The following is a 24267-nucleotide window of genomic DNA, read 5'->3' as shown; positions in this document are numbered from 1 at the left end:
AGTGTAGTGCCTAATGGCGGAGCACGTAATAAGAATAAAAAAAAAAAAAAAAAAAAAAAAAAAAAAAAAAATTGGAAAATCAAACTAACACAAATTTTGGACAATCTAAGAAAAATTGCCATGAAATCAACTATTCTGATAAATCAGGCCAAATCACACCTACTATCCTGTCTCCAGAAATTTATGATAAGAAGATTACTACGCAAGACAAAGCAGGACAAGTTAATCCGTCTATTAAACCTCCTCAATCTCAAAAAGAAAAAAAAATCAATTCTCAAAATAAATCAGCTCATAATATTCCTAATTTTCATTTAAATGAAACTCAAACTGATAATTTTCATCAAGATCACCTGCATATGAGATCAAACTGCCATACACATTCAACCATACAATTATCCATCTGTGAACGATTACAACTCAAATAAAAAATCACCAGCACTTATCATCCTTCCAAAAGAAAATAATACGACTGAAAAACTTTTAGATGACTTGGATCACTACGTACCATTAAACAACATGAAACAGAAAATAATAATAATTATAATAATAATAATAATAATAAACTTAAAAGAGAAGGTCTGGTTGTCAACTGCGAATCTTACAACAATGTCAAACTCCTTAAAACAACAATAGATAGTCCAATAGATAATATTTCCCTACGAATCTTTTTACCAAAACTCCCATGATGTAACCTTTACAATGCTCCAGCCCATAGAAACAGAATTAATGCACTTATGGAAGCAAACCTGGACTCAAGCAGCAACTGGCAGAAGAACTTTTACATTCATATCAGATCTTTCTAGATCATTAATATCTACCAACCGTTCAATTACATTTTTCCTAACAGCTCATGGTCCATTTACAGAATACCTTAATAGATACACCATACAAATCTCTATACCTGTGGAAATGAAGGCACAATAGATCATTATCTCTTTCACTGCAACCTTAAAAAAGAATATCTTCTTAAAGCATATAATTTAACTTCTGCTCAGTTATGGTTTCAACGGTTATTAAAAAGTAATATTCTAAGAAATAAACTTCAAAATATAATAAATTATATTTCCGCAAACATCTATAATCTTAAAGAAACTTGAAATCATCTTAAAGAATCTATGTTCATTTACCTTACTTAATAAACCATTCTTTTTACTAACTCATTTTAATTACTTACTCCTTAAAAATACATTTCCATGCTTTCACTCAAGACCATTCTTATTTAAGTACATCTTCAAGATCTCCCAAGTTCAATCAAGAATTTAAGAACATTTTATAACTCTATCACCTTAATATATTAATGTTAAATATATTAATCAAGTCTTAACTCATGATTATTAGTCAAGACTTTACTCAATAATTACTCTCTATCAAGAACTTTTCATTCAAATCATCCTAATTCATTCAAAAACTATTTCTCATCAACTTTTATTTGTACTACACTTCAATCTCCATTCGAGAACTCTCTAATTAAAAACTATACTCTTAAACTCTTTACTAAACTTATATTCTTAGCCCCCTACTATTCTCATACATTATGTATATCATTTTCAAAATTTGTAATAATCTTAAGTATTTACTTACGTATTTATGTTTCATTTACTTAATATTTATTTAGGTATTATGTATTTATATATTTATTTTTTTTAAAACTTTTATTATATAATTCTCAAAATTCTAATACTATATTGATTTCATATATAACAACATTGTATTTAGGTATTTATCTAATTCTAAATTTTTAATTTTTATTTATTGTATCTATTTATATATTTATTTCTTGATATTTAATTTTTATTACGCAATTATCAAGATTCTAAAACTTTATTGAATTTTATATATAACAACACAGTTGGTAGATGATTCCATCAGTTGAGGATAGAAGCTGAATGTCTTAAAGGTGGTGCATCTGCTCATGTGATGGTCAATAAATAAATGAATATTAGAATGTCTACTCACACATGCTTTTTAATGTGCTACATTCTCTATTGAAGCCTTTCTCGTGCAGAAAAACATGTAATTTTTTCTCTTCGATTTTGAAGACATAAAATTAGACAAAGAAAAAAAGAGGATGGATACATAAATACATGCGGTTTATTACGATGCAATTTTTTGGGTTTACTTCGCTTAAAAATTGGAAAAAAAAAATTTTTTTTATATACTGTACATTCAAAGGAGAGCTTCACTCTCTTACATATTAAAGGAAGATATGCACTTCAAATTATGCGGCTTCTCTCTAAACAAAGTTGAATATTTTCTAATTTCAGTAACACTATGAATACAAACACTGAAACTGTTCATAACTTACACGCAAAGTTCCATTCCCTTTTTAAGAGCAAAATTTACGAAATTCAAGAATGAAATTTATTGCTATAGATCATTTTTTAATGTCTGTTGTTAAGCGATTTGGATTGAAACAGACTTTTTGCTATACTTAGCAAGGAGCTATTATTAGGAAGCAACTGTAAGTTAATCTTATCACAGATGAATGGTTTCATATTGGTAAAACAACATTTAATTCAGTGTGCTTTAATAAGCTAAATACAACAAATTCCATATTTTTACAGGCCTTACCGAAGAACCCAGGTTCAAATCCTGGAGAAGGCATTCATGTTTGTAAATGTAGAGTGTCTGTGCGGCATAGGGTCACTCTAAATACGCAACGAGCCAAAAGATCTCTCGAGAAGAGAGAAGGGAAGGGAAGAGAGGTGACAGACATTCGGACCTGACATCCAAAGGTGCTTTCCTTTGAAACTGGGGGCGTAAATGAGCAAACCCATATTGTCACCTGTATGGTGCCCAAGGCTCTTGCCAACGACAGGTGAAATTTTGCCTTGATGCCAAATGAATTTTGTAGGCTTGCTCTGGTATCAGACAAGCGAGATTAATCACAATACCACCATCATTACAGGCTAAATTCATGAATTAAACAAATGTGCTGATTTACACTACTTTTTCAACGTATATTTTCAACCAAAATTAATACCCTCTACACAGCTTTAGCATTAGTAAAAATATAGTACAAACATTTTTCGTCTACTCATTACAATACGATTCTTAACCTTCAAAACTAAATAAGTAAACTAGTGCGTTTCTCTAATTTTATTCGCATTTTGATTTCTAACTTGCTTTTAGCCAAAATGGTCATAATTGTTACATTTGAAAAAGAAGATATTAATCAGTCTTTTAGCATTTTTTGGCATTTGTATAATTCATTGTCAAATTTGACGTGATTTTTGTATCTAGAATTTTTAATTTTTATTTTTATTTCTATTTTTAATTTAATGCAGTAATGTGTTTTTATTTTTTGTTTCTTTGGAAGTCTGAAATCCCACTGGAGCGCATTCTTGACTCTGAGAATGGGGAGTAAAAAATTTTATCGAATTTTAATTTTTAGTTTTTTGTTCATTCAAACAGTCAAGAAGGACGAAACGCGTTTTCAGAACATCTTATTTGTTCTGGTTTAATGTTTTAAATAATTACCCCTGATGAGTCTGAAGCATTAAACTATGAATAATTAATTGCAGTCTGTCAAAAAATATTTAAATCTTTTGATTTTAATAAAAAATTATAGAAAATTCCTTTTATATAAAATTGTTTAATCTTTATTACTTTTTAATTTATTCAATATATATTTTCCAGTTAAAACAGTTCTTTAAATTTTTCAGAATAGTATAATCTTTTCATGTAAAAAGGTATATAAATTTAAAATTAGATATAAATTGAATATTTGACGGCATAATGATGATTTACTACATGACATTTCTGTCAAATTTACGGTCTATATTCATTCAGATCTAAAAAAAGAAAGGTTAGATATACACTCTGTCACAAATATATATATATATATATTGCAGCTCAATGCACAAAGTTCTTGACCACAAAGGTATTTTTTTTTAGTTTGTTCTCTTCTCTTTAATTATATACATATATATATGCACACAGAAGGAAACGAACTACTAATGAAACTTAATATATACCTGGTGTATGAGGAGATAAATAAATGATTACAAATTCAGAACAATAGATTGTTTCATTAAGAAATTATGGCATGAAAAAGGTTACAAATCATAAGTAGTATTGCCACCTCTGGCAGGTATACAAGCCGAAACACGGCATGGCATTGAATCAAGTAGGTCACCTATGAACCCTGCGGAAGATCATGCCATAATCCTGGGCAGTTAATTCACCAATATTTCGGGACAGCTGCAATCCCAAACGTGCTCTATTGGCGAGTGGTCTGGTGACCTGGAAGGTCATGGAATACGTCATATCCTTGAAGACACTGACGGGAGAGTCGTGCAGTATTTAGAGAGTGCTGTCCTACTGATAAAATGGCAACTGGGCAATTTGATAGCATAGGCTGTACAACCGGCATTAAAATGTCATCCACGTAACTGTGAGCAGTTCTTGAAGGATGACTAGAGGTGATCGTGTGTCCCAACAAATCTCTCCTCACACTGTCACACCTTGCGCAATCGCCATATACCGCTCGACAACAAATGCCGGATCCGACTGCTGTCCTAGCCGCCTCCATACGAGTATCAGTTGGTCATTAGCACTAAGACTGAATCAGGATTTATCGCTGAACATCACATGCCTCCAATTGGTCACACTCCAGCTTGCCCGAGTTCAGAAAAAATTCAGTCAATATTACCAATGATGTGAGGTCAGTCACGGCCAACTGGAAGTGAACTTCGTGAATTTAGTTGGTCACAGCCAACTGAAAGTGAACTTCGTGAATTTAGTTGGTCACGGCCAACTGAAAGTGAACTTCGTGAATTTAGTTGGTCACGGCCAACTAAATTCACAAAGGTCACGAGTCAGTGGTAGGCGTCTGAATGGAGGTCGGCAGCATATACCAGCGTTGGCCAGTCGTCTCAGAGTGGTTTCCCTTGATATCACCAGATGTCTGGAAGGTGGTACGTGGAATCGAATTGATGCCAGCGACGTTGTTGGTGCAGGAGTGATTGCTGTTATAATCGTTTGTGTTCCTAGGACGCCCTGACCCTCCGTGACGGTATAATATTCCCAAAATTGTATATTGCGTCAAATTTCAAACTCACCTTGGTACATTCGTAATAACCATACCCGTTTTGAGCTCAAAATGGACCAGCTTAAAACTATATATTATATATTAGCAGGGAATTTTCTTAAAGGGAAAAAAAAAAAAAAATCAAAACCCTGCCATTAAAATATGCAATTACGACATTAATGATCCTCCTAACTGCAAACGCCCTGTGGCCATACTTAATGTAAATACTGATTGATGATTTCTTACTGTTACCTGCATTATTACTCAGCATTTGTATTACGAATTGTAACCATGCTTATTATATTATGTATATATCTTCCCTCATATATGCACATATTTTGTATCTTGTTATGCCTTTTGACAGGACCAGTGTCAATTTAATATTGTTAATTTCATATTTTAAATGGTTCAAACTTATCCATTATTTACCCGCCTTTTTTATTCTTTCCCCCTTTTAAATTTTTACCAAAGGAGTTACACCTACTTCTTGTTTATTCTTCCAAATTGTTGTATGTCTCCCTTTCAGGATATTTGTCACCGGCTTGAAAGGCTTTCACCAGGTGCTTCCCTCATTAGTCGACACTGTTTCACTACACCTTTAAATTCTTATCTCATGTTAACTTGTTATTAATAATTTAATGTTTATATCTTGCGTAACTTTATTACCTTTTTATTATAATTTAACGATTTACCTTAAGGTTATTTGTGACAAAATTTATTATATAACTTGTTGCTTAAATTTCTTCATATAGCTCAATTGTTTTTACAATATTTAGAAATTTTCTTTGTGTTAATGCACACATAATTAGTAATTTTTAATTTTGTTCGACAAGGGTAGGGCCTTCGACCCAGGTGTATACACCGTCCCCTCGTAAAACAGAGGTATATTATTCCTTCCGTGATCCACTGTCGCTAACACCAGGCAACTACCATATGGCTGCAATCCAATCGAGGTGGCAGACGACAAGCCTGTTCGACTAACTTGCTTCTCTGAGGTCTACTATACGCCTCTTCTCAAAGTCCGACAACTGTTTGAACCGCCGCTGGTTATGTCTCAAAGGCATCTCTAGTCACAACTGTCCACTCAACCCAAGTCGACAGATTCGTTTGAATAGCCAGTTCTACAGCACGAGCAATCATACTTTAAAATTCTACCGGCTATGTATCTCATATGGGCATAGCACGCTTATCTCATTACTGTTGAAATTTACATTATTTGCATATCTCTTACCAAGCTACATTCCTGCCGAGTTTCGTAATTGTAGCTCGATTTCTTCTAGGTGCATGTAATTTTTTTTTTTTTTTTTTTTTTTTTTTTTTTTTTTTTGTGACAAGAGTGTATTAGATAGGGCTGCAAAAATTTTTTTGTTAATTTTTTTATCGCTATACCCCGGGAAAGTTGCCTATCACCTAGTTAAGCAAAATGGGAGAAAATATTTTAAAGACATAGGTGAAAACACGAAGAACACTAATTTCGACGAAACAACATCTTTATGCATATCGAATTATCTTTTTGCAGACAAGATATTTTTAAATCATATTTGAATACAATAACTTGCATGTACACTGCTCAAAAAAGAAAGGGGGGGACAGTTCTATATCTCCCGTTCTACTGGGCCGATTGACAAAATTTAAATTGCGTTCTTCATGTCTCGAAAGCGCGACTTAGGATATATATTAGATTTATATATAGCACTATTCTAACATAGGTATTTTGACACAAAATCGGACTTTTTCTGAAATAACATAACAATTTTTTCACATATTTCGATTCTACAACTCAAATTAAATGTACATACATATTTTCTACAACATATTTTCGCCTAAATATGAAATTTTGTAAAATTTGGAGTGAAATTTACGGAGAAATTCACAAATTTATGTTGGCATCTTTTTTTCACTTTGCGCCAAGAGTAGTTCACTTGGCGAACTTCTTAATATATGGCAACCTAGTTTTCTTTCCAGTAAGAGGGAAAAAAGTCATCATCTTTCCTTTTTTCCAAATAATATTCTTTATATTATATTTTTAATTATAACTGTTATTATTTTAAGTAATTTTTTCTTTTTCGAATTTCATTTTAATTGTTCAAGTTGCATGGTTTTTTTTCGAATAACTGTTTAAAAAATTTCCATTTACCTATCCGAACTGCGTAAATAAAAATGCAGCGTTTATTTTATTTTATTTATTTATTTTTTTCAAATAGTTTTCTTTATATATATTTTTGGTCATAGTTATTATTTTAGGTAATTTTTAAATTTTTATACTTTTATTTTAATTGTTTGCGTTGCATTGTCTCTTCAGATAATTGTTTTAAAATTTTCTATTTATTTCTTCGAACTGAGCATTTAAAATATATTTATTAATATAAATTTTTCAGAATTTGATTTTATTTATTTGAATTGCGTTGCTTTCGGAAGAATACTTTGTAACACAGACTACGATGCGTTTGAAAACTGCCTATATTAAAAGAAGAAATACAGTAAAGCACAGTTAACATGCCTTTCAATGTTCCGTTCAGAAAAGACATATATAAATGAGAGAGATGTATAACCGACATTTTAACTTAGGATAACTTGCATACACTGCTTTAAACAGTTTTATCATTGTGCCCATTGCTTTACACAATTTTATCCTACATTTGGTTTCTTAAAATGTTATTCATATTTTAGTCAAATATTTTATTTTTGAAATCGCAAGAATGAAATATCACAAGATTAAAAGGTTTTAAATTAAAAAAATACTAATACTAAATTTTATGCAAAAATTTCTTTTTTCTTCAGGCATTCTGCTTCATTCTTGCTCTTTTTCTTTGGGCATTCTACAAGTATATTGAAAACATCCAACTTTTCGAAACATCTTGGTATTTTTGACAATCATTTTAAATAAAGTTATCGCCTTCCACTTCATAAAGGCCCACAAACGGCCGAGCGGTAAAGTCGCTGAACACTGGTAGCTCACTTCGGGGTTCGAATCCCGATAAACGGGATGGTTGCATGGGCGGTTTTTGTGGATTTACTCATGTGTACCGTGTATGCCAGCTGGTTTCCCTTAGAAAATTCTTCACGAAGTATTTCGTCAGAGCCTTTATCAGTCTTTAGAGGCTAAACATTTTGAAGGTATGAGATGAAAGGAAAGACTGGTTTCATCAAGAGGTTTTGGTTTATTTAATTATGACAAAGCACACTAGGGCTATCTGCCTAAGGGAAGGGATGCCTTCGTGGAGGACTTTCTAAGGGAAACTGGCTCGCATACACGTTACACATGGGGAAAACCACGAAAACGTCCATGCAGCCAGACCGTTCTCCGGAATCAAACCTTGGACCGAGCTACCAGTGTGCAGCGACTTTACCGCTCGGCCGCTGTTTCATCAGGAGGGAAAAAAAAACGCCTTTGGGTGACATCCACATACAATACTGGATAAACTCCTGAATCTTCAAATAATTCGACTGAGAAAATCACGGGGTTCTCCATTTATGATACAATATGATGTTCTATAACGCAATTTAAATTTATACAACCATATACTTTAAAACCAGTCACTCTTCACTTTAATCTGCACAAGCTCAATTGATGGTATTTACTGGTGTACACGTCGAAGTGTTTTCTCTTTGAACGCCTAAATTCTTTGAAGTATCCTAAAAGTATATTCAAAAGCAACCAACGTATTGAAACATCTTGGTATGTCTGACAGCCAAATTTCCCTGCAAATGTTTGCTTACTTTTCTCCCTAATTTTCTTCTTTCCTTCTACAGTTATTTTCAGTGCTCACACAAGAAAATTAAGATTTTTCGATTGCTAGACTTAAATAAATTTTGCATTCTTGTCAATTTTTTAAAATATCAATTATATGAATTGCGTTTCATCTGAAGACAGCTTTTCATTTGCTAGTCATTTTAACTATAAATAAAGTTTAAAGCAAAGTCCAAAGGATAAATATTTTAATTAAAACATTTTTGCTAAATAACAAAGAAATAAAACAGTCCAGCAGGGTTTATTCTGTACCACCGAGTAAGCCGATTCTTACATCGGCTGAAACAATTTAAATCATATAAAAGATAGTTTTTTATACAATCTATAACGCGAGAGAAAAATTAGCTTCTTAAAACATTCTTTCTAAGAGGATTAATATAAAAGATAATATTTACATATATATTTTTAAAGCTCGGACTTGAACCAATCTGTCAAACTTTTAAAGTTTAATTTACATGGTGGTTATAATTAAAGTTTCAATTTGATATGGTCATAAAAGGAAAACTACCGGACCAAATGTTATCAAACTTGGAAATCTTGTAAAGGAGGTTATAAGAATTTATTTTCCGCAAAAAAAAAAAAAAAAAAAAAAAAGTTAAAAAACTCATCACCAGGGGAAAAATGGCGCTGTATACAATATTGTCAAATGAAATAAGACACGAAAACATCTGTTTAAAATGTGTTTAATAGTTTCCGAAACGTGTTACAAAACATGTTCAATGTAGCGTCCAGCATTTTCCGAAAGCAAGTGAAATACTGTTACTAAATTCTGAACAGCAGCTCTTAGCATATCAGGAGGAATGTTACGGACATGTCAGTGTATCACATTTTTCTTTTCTGCCAAATTGTTTAGATTATCACCATAAACAGTGCTTTTGAGATAATCCCATAGCCAAACGTCACAGAGGTTGAGGTCTGGTGGGAAGAGGGGAAGTGTCGGCTTATAAGACGTTCATTCGTGAAATTGTTGCCTAAGTAACTGTGCGACACACGTGAGGTGAAGCGCAGCCCTGCATAAAAATCGTAGTATCTAAAATGCCACGTTACTGCAGTTCATGTACCACGAAACATTTTAACATTGACTCTAAGTGAGCTGCAATCACAGTGGTCAGGCTGTCGACTGCTCTTCAGAGAAAAATGGTTCAGTTATAAAACTAGCTGTCATTCAACATCAAACAGTATGGAATGACTGCTATGCAATCGAATGCAGTAGGAGATTGCAATGGAACTAGATAGATAACATGAGGGATTTCTTTGGCCCAAATCGATTAAAAGCGTTTTGAATCAGTATCTTCATGTTTTAGGCCCGAATTCAAGCTTCAAAATTACAAATTTGCGATCTGTAAGAAAACGATTTCCAGACTGTACGCACTCGTGCGAGTGATTTACGATCTCACATTTTCTAATCACTAATTCGTGATTTTCACGGACGAATTTCTCCCTTACGCGGATGGCGCACTCGACTTTTATCGAATTTAACGCCTTTAAAAGGTAATTTGCTTACTTCAAAGTTTCTTAATGGTATACAACATATTAAACCAGTGTAACAAAAGGTTAAGTTAGATTCCGACCCATATTTCGTTTAACAATTTTGCATACAGCGCCATTTGCTCCTTGTGGTGAGGTTTCGAAATTCCTTTTTTTCGCGGAAAATAAATTCCCATGACCTCCTTTACACGATTACCAAGTTTGATAACATTTGATTCACTAGTTTTCCTTTTATGACCGCTTCAATGTGGAACTTTAATTATAACCATTTTGTATATTATTAAATTTTAATTTGAAGCTATGCGTTATATGTATACCATGCGTAAATTTTTCGCTTTTATGGAAAAATAAAAAATCGAAGCAAATATACTTAGGATAATGGACCAAAACTGAAAAAATTTCCCCTCGTTCCGAAAATAAAATATTGAAACTTCGACCTTGAATTTATTGGGTTATCGAAATATTTAATTTGATTTATCTTCTAAGTCCTAGTTCCGACAACAAAGCCGTCAAAAATTTCGAATTACTTACTCTGGAGTAAAAGATTTAATATATATTCACTGTATGTTAATAAAGTAATCAGAGTGTAATAAAAATAGATTATAGAATTTACGCTGATGCAACTTTTTGTCTGACTGCACATCATGTAATTGGAAGAGAAGGCTTGTAGAGATCTGTTTTTGACATGCCTCTAAAAGTAGATGTCATACTCGTCTCTTCAATGTCAAAAAACTTTCTTTTGAAAGGCAACTTTAGTTTTTGGAAAAGAAAAAAAATTGCAATAAGACAAATTTGAAGAACATGCAGGACGATTGAGTACACATACTTATTTTCGGGACACAAGCGGTTCTCTGACTGGTTATTGAAGAATGAAAAGATGCTTGTGATGCAATACAAAACATTTGGAATACGTTTTCTGACTGAAAACGTAAGATTAAAAGTCATCTGCTTAATTCACAGCCATTTACAAGTCAACTACTCGGGCAATTGCAGAATCGTTTTGATCCTGAGCTTGTAAGACAAACCTAATATCACTGGATTTAAACACTTCTTTAATCTTCCGAGAACGTTCCTTCTTTACCTCATATTCCAAGAATATTAAGTGAATACAATTATTGCAAAAGAAATTGAATATTCATTTGCACTACGGCTTGGTAGTTTACTAACGAGTTAACAAAACTTAAATTCTGCTTTTTGTGTCTAAGAATACAACAATATTTTAAATATTTACAAATAAAATATTAAATTGGAGATTTAATTGGAGCCTCACCAGTTGCCTAGCATTTGATTGTTAAATACTAATTGTTTGTTGCGAAGTATAACCCAGGCTGAATGGTTGGTTTTCGTAGTTTTCTAGGTTCTCTTTACAAAGGTTCTCTATGAAAGCATCTTAATCAAATAGCTCCCATGTTCTTTCTATGTTCAAATAACCAATTAACCTAGTTTAAGCGCGATTTCCAAATGAAGTTACTAGCAAAACCCGAATACTCATTAAAAATCATGTAGCTGGCCAATCGGGAGTAACATGAAAGATACGGCGCCAATAATTGAATTGCTGTTACGGTACGCTGTTTCTAAACTTAGATGGTCATTCCTTAATTAAATAGCCCGCCATCGGCGGAGCGTTAAAGATGCTGAACACTGGTAGTTCGGTCTGAGGTTCGAATCCCGCAAAAGGGCTGGCCGCATGGGTGTTTTCGTGGTTTTCCCCATGCGTAACGTGTATACGAGCCAGTTTCCCTTAGAAAATCCTCCACGAAGGCATCTCTCCCTTTAGGCAGATAGCCCTCGTGTGCTTTGCCTTAATTAAATAATCCAATCCAATCCTTAATTAAATATAATTGATTTGTAACTTCTACTAGAACTGACAGTAAGAATTGAAGTGCAAATAAATAATATCATGTGCAGTCTTGATTAATATAAAATTAAAAATATTTGCATTCAGACAGAAAGTTTTTTTGAAATATTTGCAATTACTTTATATGAAGGATTTATTTATAACTGTAATAATTACTTATTATATTACTGATGATTAGTTCTTGACAATTACATTCTAAATTAGAATTTTAAGGATATAATGAAAATACGCTATGCACAAAAATACATTTTAGGATAAAAAATGAGTTGATTTTTTATGTTTTAAAACTTCTTAAATTCATTTAATAAACATCGTATCCTTGTTGTTAATTGAATCCAGAATGTTGGGTGTCGTTTATATAATTATTGTTATTTGTCCACAGAATCTGCTGACTTATCCAGCCATTAAGTAGCTGCAGATCATTTCTACATAACCATTGAACTTCCATTAATTCAGTCTCTGGAGGTTTGTATGTTTATATCATAATTTGACTTTTATAAAAATGATTATTCTAAATCTTATGTTTCTATAAAAATATAGTGTGTTTTAAAAATATGGATGATAGTATCAGCCGCTCTTTCAGCCACTTCAAAAGCAACACTTTGTTTAGAAATAAATTATGCAGTTAATGTCATAAAATTCAAATAAACATCAAACGAAAATTCTCAGTTTTAGACAATTTGATTTAAACGAAGTAAAGTAGCATACGATAAAATGCTGAAGGTAAAAATTTACTCTTACAAAAATTTACTCTCATTTTTTTTTTTTTTTTTTAAGAGAGAAATTTAAAAATATAGTTAAAAATTTGAATAATATCATCTATAATTTAAAAAAATAGCTTTTCATACAGTATTAATAAATATTTATTACACATCATTGAAGGAAAAAATGTCATATAATTAATTCTCCGTGAAATTTTACTTGAAGTTTAAGGTAGCTGTGGCAATTCACTGTAACAAAAATCCATAGACCACATTTGGCGTTATTATCGCTCAAAAAAAAAGATGCTACATTTCAAAACGCGAAAGTATGTAAATTCGTGTATATCTTAGAAAATTTTGAATAAAAAAGTCTAATTTTTTGCAGATATGCTTAAAAATACACCTACTTTAAGATGATGGTAAAAATTTTATAGATTATAATTCAAAAGTTTTTTTCGAAAAATTTATAAAAATTATTAAAAAATAGAAATTTAAAAAATAAAACACAAAAAATGGGTAAATTTTATTTGGAATGAACCTAAATTTCGAAATGTGAGAGAAAAAATCAAAAAGGTTTAATAAAAAAAGAGATATTAATAAATATTTGCCAAATTCAATTAACATTGAGGAGCTAAAATTTTGAGAGCTAATATTTTAAAAACTACTCGTACGATTTTTACAAAACTTGACATTCTGGCATAATTTGAGTCGTAGAATCGAAATATGTAAAAAAATTGGTATGTTATTTCAGAAAAAGTCCGATTTTGTGTCAAAATACCTATGTTAGAATAGTGCTATATATAAATCTAATATATATCCTAAGTCACGCTTTCGAGACATGAAAAACGCAGTTTGAATTTTATCAATCGGCCCAGTAGAACGGGAGATATAGCACTGTCCCATTTTCTTTTTTTTTTTTAGCAGTGTACATGCAAGTTATTGTATTCAAATATGATTTAAAAATATGGGTTTTAAAGTATGTCGTCATAGTTCAAAAATTTTAATTTAGAACTATTTGATTGGACAATAGGTATCTGCATTAAGCATTACGTAGGATCGCATGATTAATCTGAATGACGTACTTTAGACTTACAGCACTATTTTTAAGATAGAGAGAAGTCCTTAAATTAAATAAAAAATTAAAGAGGTTATAGCCAATTAAAATTGGAAGTTTGCTTTCATATATTCTATCTTACACATTGTCCGCTTCCAACAAAAAAAAAAAAAAAAAAAAGGGGGGGGAGCGATACAGAAGCTTTTTTGAGAGAAAAAGCATTAGAGCAGCAAAATATGAGAGAAATAATTTTGAAAATACAAAACATAAAATTAACTTTTGAACAATTCAAAAATTATACGTCATAAAATTTTGAATCCAATAATAATTTTAAGCACTATATTCTTTTAAAACAATTGCATATTTTTAAAGTCCTATTAAGATTTGAGTCCAATCTGTAAAAAGTTCTTTTTCCTCGAAAATTCACATCACTGTTTTGATAACAAAATACAATGGCTACTTTAAAATAATTGGCAACCTCAAAATTAACTATTCTAGATTTGGTGCTCTCCCCCTAAGTTCACCCTTCCTCCCAAATTACATAACACTGCTTAAAAAGGTAACTAAAATTAACCAATCATGGCTTAGTTTTACATATGCACCTACGAAGTTTAAATACCGAGTCACAAGCAATTATGCTTCCCCTTTTTCCTAGCTTCCACCATGCCAACTTCTCCACGCTGCTTGAAAATGACGCCATATCTTTCTACCTCTGTATGTAAAAATTATTTGTATTCAATGATAAAAGTAATTTTTCTGCCAAGGAGATGATTTGAAATGTGTAAAAATAAAGATGGCAATTCTTCAATTCAGTTTTGTTATCTGCTTCATCAAACCTTCACCCTCAGCCATTACTGTCTTCTCAGCCATGTTTACAGACAGAGGTTAAAAGTATCGGAATCCTTCTATTTAGATTGAATATATGCAATTGTGTGTTAGCTGTAACTGTAATTCTACTCTTTTGTTTTCTAGAAACCTCGAGAAATTACGAGAAACTTCTTGTGACTGATTAAAAAGCTTATAAAAGCTGGAGAAAAAATCTCACTTCAGTTGTTTATTAGTTGTTATTTACTTAGCTGCGGTAAATTTTGTTGAACGGATTAGCTTTCTCTGCATTTTGAATTGTTTTCTATTTAACGTTTTAGTAGTTTAAAATAGAGGGTGCGGCAAAGAAACTACCTTATTTTAAAAACTGAATAAAACAAATAGTATAAGCGATATCAAATAATTTTTTTTCCAAGTTATAAAGAGACACTTAATTTTTTTTTTATTATTATTATTACGGTTTAAAAATAATATCATTAAGGTGGCCTCTGTTCTGGTCAATGCATTCAGATAGTCGAGTTTGAAGTTTCTTTCCACTTTTACCAGCATATCAACGGGTATGTTGTCGATAGCAACTTGAATATTCTTCAGATGAGCCAGGGTCTTCGGATGTTAGAGATTTCAGATAGCCCCACAAAAAGAAATCACATGGGGCTAAATCACGCAAGTGTGCTGGCCACTGACAATCGCCTCGTAAGTAGATAAGGCATCCAAGGAAACGTTCTCCAAACAATCATGGTCCAATTATGCCTATTCTGGACAATACACACCAAACACTCACACGTTCTGTATGAAGGGGCTGCTCATGGAATTCTCGGGGATTCATGACACTCCATTATCGCATGTTTTGTTTAATGCATGCTGCAACCGGAAAGATAAAAATGAGCCTCATTACTAAAGCACACAAGGGCATCCTGAGTAGTACTGTCAAGAACGGCTTTGCATGCATTTTTTCGTGAAAGAAAATCGCGTGAATTAAGATTTTGCGTTACTGCCAATTTATATGGATGAAAATGCAGTACGTCAAAAAGTAAGATTCCACGGAGAACGCACACTCCTCTCTCGTCCACTGCATGATTGGTACTAAACCTACATGACATAAAACTTTAGATACCACTCTTTTCAATGAACGTCGCTTGCCCTTCTCGGAATAAATGCCACTAGATGACGCGCGTTTCAAACAAGGATATTTCCCTGCTACATCTTGTATAACTACTGCGTGATATTGTACGAATATATGTGAGGAAAAATTTCAGCATTTTGCTGACCTTTTATCAGACTTGTGCATTCAATCTATTACGAACACATACGCATGCAACAATATCTTTCATTCAGTGGCGTAAATAAGGGTGTACAAGGAATGCTGTCGCATAGGGGCCCTTAAATGTCCTGCTGAACTACATTTTATATGCATATATATATATGATGCAGATAGGGGCTTCTTGCAAGTAGATATAACAACTGAATTCAATGTTGAACTGAATACTCCCCCCCCAAAAAAAAAGGCTGTATGCTTTGCTTTTGATTCCCCCCTGGAAATAGTTTAAAAGTATAGAGACATTAGGTATTTTTTGGAAGCAGAAGACTTGAAAAATAAGCAATGCCCCTGCCGTGAATCGAACCATGGACCTCTCAAGTTCGCCTTGAGCGTGCTGACCACTACACTACGAAGGCATGCTAAAAAGGCAAAAGAAATACCTTATATACTCCCCCTTTTAAAGGACAACTGGGGTTCTTAGGGGACCCAATCACCAAATCCTGGATGTGGAAAATCATCATTCACCACCATTTTAGTTTGGGTGCCACTGTAGAGTCATTAGGTATCTTTTGGAAGCAGGAGACTATAAAAGTGAGCTATGCCCCAGCTGGGAATCGCACCACGGGCCTCTCGAATCCGCATCGAGTGTGCTGACGACTACATTTTGAATGCATGAGAAATACCTTATAAAGTCATTAGCAATAATCGGACTGTTGTTCAGGTTTATTGCGAGAACAAGTTCTGAATTTGTTGAGGTGAGCATGTGACAATGGCTGCAAAAATTAAGTCACATGGAAGTCAGGCCCCCGAAGTCCACTAGAATTCGCAGAAATTCCAGTTTCAGGAAGTGATTTTATACTGCAGCCACATGTCAAATTTTGTCGTATAAAAAGAGTCAGTTGGTTGAGGGAAAAATTACTACTTCCTTTGAGCATTGCAGACTTCACACCAGTTAGTTCGTTAAAACTTGGTTATACAATTAATTTATTTACTATATCTCATGATAATGGGTTATTCCGGGAAAAAATTTAAAAAAAGATCAAAATCTCTCGATAGTTTTTGTTTATATAAATTGAGGAAAAAATATCAAAGCCTCTCTTTGCTTAATTACTTTTTAAACTCATAATGAAATCTTATTCGATATGATTCATAAGCTATTCATATGTAAATATATTTGAACTTTTTACATCGCACAGAAGAAAAGATATGTTATTATGAATGATAGTTATTGCGAAATTTACCGAAACTATACTGTCATCAATTGTATTCCTTTCATATTGGTTATTGTAATAGACTGGACATTATAACAAGCCTCGACTGTATTGACATTTTTTGCATGTTTTTCTTAAAATCGACTGGGTTAACATTTTTAGCATGTTTTTCTTAAAATCTAAGTATTTAGATAATCGCTTTCCAAATCAGCGAAAATATAAAAGGAACAGAAAACAATCAGCTATTTTACATAAACAATTAACGTTTTCTTGAGAGATGAAGAAACCCAATGGAAGCTTTTCATACAATAATATAGGCCAAATAAGAATATTACCTAAAAGTTTCCTAAAAAGCTTTTCTCTGAAATTTTTCATACATGTTTCATCTTAAGAAGACATTTTTTTTTTTTTTTTTTTTTTTTTTTTTTTTTTTTTACCATTTGTATTATTTATGTTTTAAATATGCATACTTTTAATCAGTGACAAGCCGAGGTTTAGCTGAATAACTTGCCTTCAGAAACAAGAAGAGCGAAGTTAAATTAATTACAACAAATTAACAGTGGCCTAAATGAATACTGATCAAATGCGGTCAAGTCATAAATTACAAACAACCCTAAGCACGTGGGATGCTGAAAAAGGGAAGACTGAACTCTTCGGAGTCGTGGGAAAATGTGGGGGTCATTTAATCTAACTTTCCTACATTCCAATTTATAGTGAGGAAAATCAGAAAACAAATTGAATTCTTTGAATGAACGCAGTTTGTTTACTATAAAAATGTATTATTAATGATAAAACTGTAAGGCAAGTAACATCTTTTCTTAAAACATAGGAGTAGAAAGACACGTGTTTGTTACTTCAATGGAATTGTAGTGCAGATACTGAGTTTTGCATTTCAAATGCTATGTTAAAAGTATACGAAATATCTGAGTATCTGAGAAAATAGTCGTAACTGAAATGTCTTTCAATCTTTTCACATTTAAGGACTGTTTACCAAATTACAAACACATTGGGGGTGGCTAATGTTTGGTTAATTTTTTAACGCCATGTAAACATTAATTGTTTTTGATTCGGGACTTATAAAATAACACAAACTAGACTGCAAAAAATTCTTAATGAAGTTAATCATATACTGAATACATTAGTGATGTGATGCAGTTTTTGGTTATATATGTATTAGTTAATATGGAATCCTTAAATTATATATATCTATATGTATACAGGCATATATGAATGGAACAAAATATGATACAAGGTATAAAATTACAAGAATTAAATTACTAGATGCCTGAAAACAGGTATAATAATTTTTATTAAACTGGTATTATTTTATATATATGTAATTATTTTGTGTATTATTTTGTTATTATAATCAAATAATCAATAGATATATTTTTGAAGTATAAATCAAAGAAGTAACTAGGCATGATTCTGGTACTTAATTTGGAATGGACTTTGCAAAAATAAAAGAGAAATTATGGTATATTATTTGCAGTTCTCAATTTTCAGAACATATAATTTCGAGCGTTTAATTTTGTTCATATATTTAATCTGATACTGGCATTTCCATTAACCAACTCCAAAAATCATTCCTAGCATTAAAACTTAAAATTAAATTCATAAATGAGTGATTCTTACAGTTTAATATAATACGCATTGCTTTGGTCACTATAAACGGCATATCCCTTATCAAATTATTGCTGTCAAATATTATCGCTCTGTATTATTTTTAAAGAAATTAAATAATGGGGATTCTGCATGTATGAATGTACAGTGGATGGACAAAAATATGGAAACACCTTGTGAAATGCATGTTTGAAAAGATTGATTGATTTTAATGAAATATGTAGGTGGCGATGGCGTTTTTGACTATTGACGCCACCTATACAACTTCGTAAATGTGCTAAACAGTTCAGTTGTTGTCGGAGTACTGTTATGTGAGGTTAAATTACAAACAACCCTAAGCACGTCATTGCATTATGTCAGAGTTAACAGACTTCGAACGTGAGCAAATTGTTGGAGCACGTATGGTAGGTGCTTTAAGCAAGGTAGCCGAGGTGTTTAGTGTTTCAAGAGGTACTGTATCGAAGATTTATTCCGCATATTTGAAAAGTGGAAAAACATCGTCTGCTAAATCACAGCACGGACAAAAGTGTGTCCCGAGTGATCGTGACAGACGATCCTTAAGGGCAATTGTGACGAAAAATAAGAAGACCACAGCTGCAAAAGTTACTGCTGAAATGAATGTTGTGTTACCGAACCCTGTGAGTACCAAAATAATTAGAAGGAAGCTTCATAAACAGGGAATTGCTGGCCGTGCTGCAATTGAGAAGCCACTCATCAGTGATGCTAATGCCCGTAACAGGAAAAGGTGGTGTTTAAGTCATAAAGCCTGGACTATAGAGCAGTGGAAGCGAGTAATATGGTCTGACGAGTCTTCTTTCACATTGTTTCCCACTTCTGGCCGAGTTTACGTTTGGAGAACGCCATCTCAAGCCTATAATACAGACTGCTTGTTGCCAAGAGTGAAACATGGCGGGGGTTCTGTTATGGTTTGGTCAGCCATATCGTGGTTCTCTGCTAGCCCCATGATAACTGTGTCAGGGCACATGACTGCCAAGACTTATGTGAACATTTTGGCCGATCAAGTTCATCCCATGGTACAAACTTTGTTCCCCGATGGTGATGGTGTCTTCCAAGATGACAAAGCCCCTGTTCACACAGCTCACATTGTCCAGGACTGGTTTTCTGAGCACGAGGATGAGTTATCCCATCTCCCCTGGCCACCACAGTCACCAGACCTGAATATTATCGAACCTTTGTGGTCTACATTGGAAAGTGCGTTCTCGTTATCCACCGTCAACATCGCTATCTGAACTTGCCACCGTTTTGCAGTAAGAATGGTATAATATTCCCTTGGAAAACATACAGGAACTGTATTTATCCATTCCGAGAAGACTGCAAGCTGTTTTGGATGCCAACGGGTTTCCTACACCATATTAAGCAAAGAAACATGTTTTTTTAAAGGTGTTTCCATATTTTTGTCCAACCTCTGTATGTTTCTCGCATTTTAAAAACACAATGGTACCTAGAGCCATTACATTTTGAATAACGTAGTCCTCTGCCCAAACATATGCACCTGGAAGCCCGAATTTTTAATTTCCAATTTGTTTTATTATTTATATCGTATTTTATAATGCTGTAATGAATTTCAAAGAAAGCTGTGGCAATACTTTTGAAACAGAACACTTTTATCTCAGCACATGAGAAAGCTGCCAATCGAAAAAAATGTAAGATATTTATTTTTCTTTCAGTTTTAATTAACACAGTCGTTTCTATGAAAGCAATGTGTTGCCGCTGCTAGAAGTAAAATTATTTTATCTTCCACGCGTCAGCATGTTGCTATTCAGAAAAGCCTAAGATACTTTTATATTTGATCTGGAAGGATAATAATAAACTGTTTTAAAAGCAACAAGCACAGTTCTTGAGAACATTTTTTACTACTTTCTGATGTGATTGATTCAAGTAAACATGTTTAAAATCATGACATGTTTAATTAGAAGTATTCAATATTTTTATGAAATTATATTAGCTGATTCATTAAAATCATTATGTACATTTTCTTTTTTATGATAACTATATTATGTGGCTATGAGCGGCTAGTTTTTAAAAAAATAATATAGCAAATATAAGTATGCTGTTTTAAATATAAAGTGATTGTGCTGTTGAACTGAGTTTTATATGGCGTAAGTTAGTACGTAAGTTAGATGAACATGATACTAAATAAACAAATTTAACATATTAAAAACTTAATTAAAAATAAAATAAATTGTGAGCAATCTTGCTAAGAAAACTGGATACTGATATAAAAACTGGGAAAAAAACTGAAAAAAAAAAAAAAAAAAAACTGTAAAAATGTATGCTAACACTTAACACTGCATCTAGAGATCTAAACATATGCTGCTATTCAGCTTTTTAAAAATTTTGTGATTTTGGTGTTGAACTGTATGTGGCATAACTGCGAAGAAAATGGTACTTAATAATAAAGTTGAGACACACACACAAAGGGAAAAAAAAAAAAAGCACTGGTTAGCAGGAATAAGTACAACAGCAGACTGATAGGCTGCGTACCCAGGGTAAAAAACCTTAACAAACCCTTTTCGTTGACTGTTAAAATATACAACCTTTCAGATATGTTTCTTGTTTTTCCTTTTTCTCTCTTTTTTTTAAAAAAAAAATACTTAATTTTTTGGGGAAGGGGCTTTGCATAGGGGCCCAAGAGTTCTAGTTACGCCACTGCTTTCATTCGCACATCACACTCGGAGTTTCGACAAATGATAAAATTTTGACGTTTGATAATTTATGAGAAAAAAGCAGTGTAGATGGATAAAGTTAAGAGTGTGTGCAATGCCATTTTTGTGCAATTCTGGGATATTTTTAAGTAAAAATAAGTCGACGTGTAAATGGTTTATGTGTATGTGCTATTCTGAAAAACGCGCAAGGAGTTTGCGATTGTGTGCTTTTTCCCAATTTTGCAGTTAATATTTGTCATGATTCAGCAGTTTTGTTACATAAAATTTCTAGCATAAGTGTAATTCGGCTAGTAGATTGTTGGAAAAAGTGTTCAGTAAATAAAAAGAAAAGAAACATGTCTTTACTTCGTGAAGACAAAATGGCGGCGAAAAAAAAATAGAGGGTTGCTGTAGCAGAGTTGGTCGCCAAATTTTCACCAAAAAATCATCAAGTTACCATAATCCAAAGATCAACCAGCATTTGTAATCTAAAAGAAGTAAAACTTTTTCATAAATAAAAGGAATTCAATTTTTCAACAATTAAACTTACGAATTGGAATACAAGTTATTGAAATACAATTTTTAATTAAATTGACAGAATTAAAAGAGTATGCACTGGAACTGAACAATAGCACGAGATTCTTTTTTTTATTAAAATTTTATGAGAAAACGAAATTCCAATTAACTTTATTAACAGTCAAGTTAAAAAAGCTGGAGTGACCTACACCTTATAATCATGACTAAGGTAATGAATATTTTAACTGAAAATTAAATATGAGAAGGATAAAGAAGGATGAATTAAAAGGGTTTATAGTGCAATTTGTAATTATGTAACTAGTGTACAATTTTTCTTGACTATACTTTTATTAACTGACAGCCTGCACTATTCTAAGACATTATAATAAGCCCATGGCTTAAAAATTTTATTCTTTTCTAACATTTGTCATTCATTTCCTTTTCTCACTTGCATTACTTTAATGCTTTCCAAATTTGAGTTTTTAAAAAATCTTATTTTAAATTCACCTCACACCAATTTCTATTGCAATAGTGCCAAACAGGCAACCCTAAGCATGTCTTTTCCCATTCTGAATTACTTCCTTCACTCTTCCAATAGATAAGTTCCACTTTTCTTACTTTTATTAAAAAAAAAAGTTCTCAGTTAATTCATTTTATAAATATGACTTGATTTCTTTCTCTAGATTTTGCAAATTATTACATTTTAATCTGAATTTAATATTAGTTGTCTTCATTAGACATATTTATTTTATTTTATTTAAATTTAAGTATTATTATTTCATATGAAAGGAAAGCAGCTGTATAGAGGCTTAAAGTGTAAATTTGATAAAAAGAGAATGATACATGGGGCAAAATAAGCTGTTTAAAATCAGAAAATTAAGGGAAGAGTGCAGTGTGTTATGTTAACTGAATTATGTTCTTTGGAATCTAATTCTTTCCTCATTTCTCACTGTTATGCCAAAAGAAGAAAACCAGTTTGAGCATTCCATTTCAAATATATATCTCTCAGAGGTTTAGTTATTGTTTAGGTTAGATAGATAAATACTCAGCAGCCTAACAATTCAAGGGCTGAGAGTGTAGTGCTAGCTAATGTTAATAAAATATCAAGTAATATACATTCAGTGGCCAAGATGTGATTCCCTAGCCGCTAGGTGGTTGAAAGTGACATATAGGAATCTCAGTTAGTTGGAAGAAAAAGTCACTTTTAAAGTGCATCTGCTTTTTCTCAAGTCCTAGACTTTGTATGGAAAAACAAATTCTCCTCTTCCAATTTTTTTTTTCCCAAGTGGTCTGGAGGTCTGAGTATTCAGATTTTGGACTTTGTGCTAATAAGATTATTCTTTATATAAAAAATTTCTTTTTAAATCACTCATGTTGTTTCACATTAGCTTCAGAAAAATCTTGTCAATTTCAGTTTCATGGTTTGAACACAAAACTTATGACAATGATGATGAAATTAATGAATTTTATTAAAGTATTCTGAATTATTACATATTGAGATTATGTAGAATAACAGTCTCAATATGCAATAATTCAGAAAAATTTACTAAACATCAACTTTATTAAATTAAATTTTAATAAAGATCTTGCCAAAACTCATCTAGGTGCCACCTGTTGAAAATTAGTAAATAGAAAAGTTTTACTACTAATTATAAAACTATGTGCTTCTCAGTTAACAAGACATCAGTTGCAATTATGCGTAAAGTGCCAAATGTGATAACTTCTTTATTTTTTCTGAGTAGTAATACAATCACTGTTATTAACAATGATATCACTGTGAATAGGTGGGAAGAATGAACATTAATCTAGTCATTTCCAGATGTTTCTCTAATTAAAGTTTGAATTTTCTTTTTTAAAAGAAAGGATCAGTATGGATTACATGAATTGGTAGTCATCAAATGATGAGCCAACATTCAAATCTTCAAAGGCAAATTCACCATTTATACTGAAAGACTTCAGAGATTCAAAAAATGAAATTGTATTATATAGTACTTTCTGATTACCCACATTCCCATCATAAAGCCATAAACTTGTTACAACTCTGGAAAGCATTCATGAACATATTGGAGACCATGGAGAGAAATGTTTGTTCAGGTATCTTTGCATATATTTCAAAGATACACCCACTCTATTTTTTTTTTTTTTTTTTTTTTTTTTTTTTTTTGTGCATATAAAACACACAAATTTCTTAATTTTTTATGCTGTTGTTCTTATCATGCACACAGTGATCTGTTTTCGTAAAAAACTACATCACAGATCAGTACAAACTCTGCATCTCACATGA

The 24267-nt window shown here is 32.2% G+C and overlaps 1 protein-coding gene across 1 annotated transcript in view; it reads right to left on the bottom strand.

The window, feature by feature from the left end:
* Positions 1-24267, bottom strand: part of Naxe (NAD(P)HX epimerase) — a 105290-nt gene that overhangs the window by 79907 nt on the left and 1116 nt on the right. The gene's annotated exons all lie outside the window — the stretch shown is intronic.

Source organism: Stegodyphus dumicola, chromosome 6 (genome assembly GCF_044657685.1).
Source record: "Stegodyphus dumicola isolate Sdum_Otavi_A_Nest chromosome 6, ASM4465768v1".
In the NCBI taxonomy this organism is placed as follows: Eukaryota; Metazoa; Arthropoda; class Arachnida; order Araneae; family Eresidae; genus Stegodyphus; species Stegodyphus dumicola.
The sequence above is the reverse complement of the archived record's forward strand: the minus strand, read 5'-3'. Positions and strand labels throughout refer to the sequence as shown.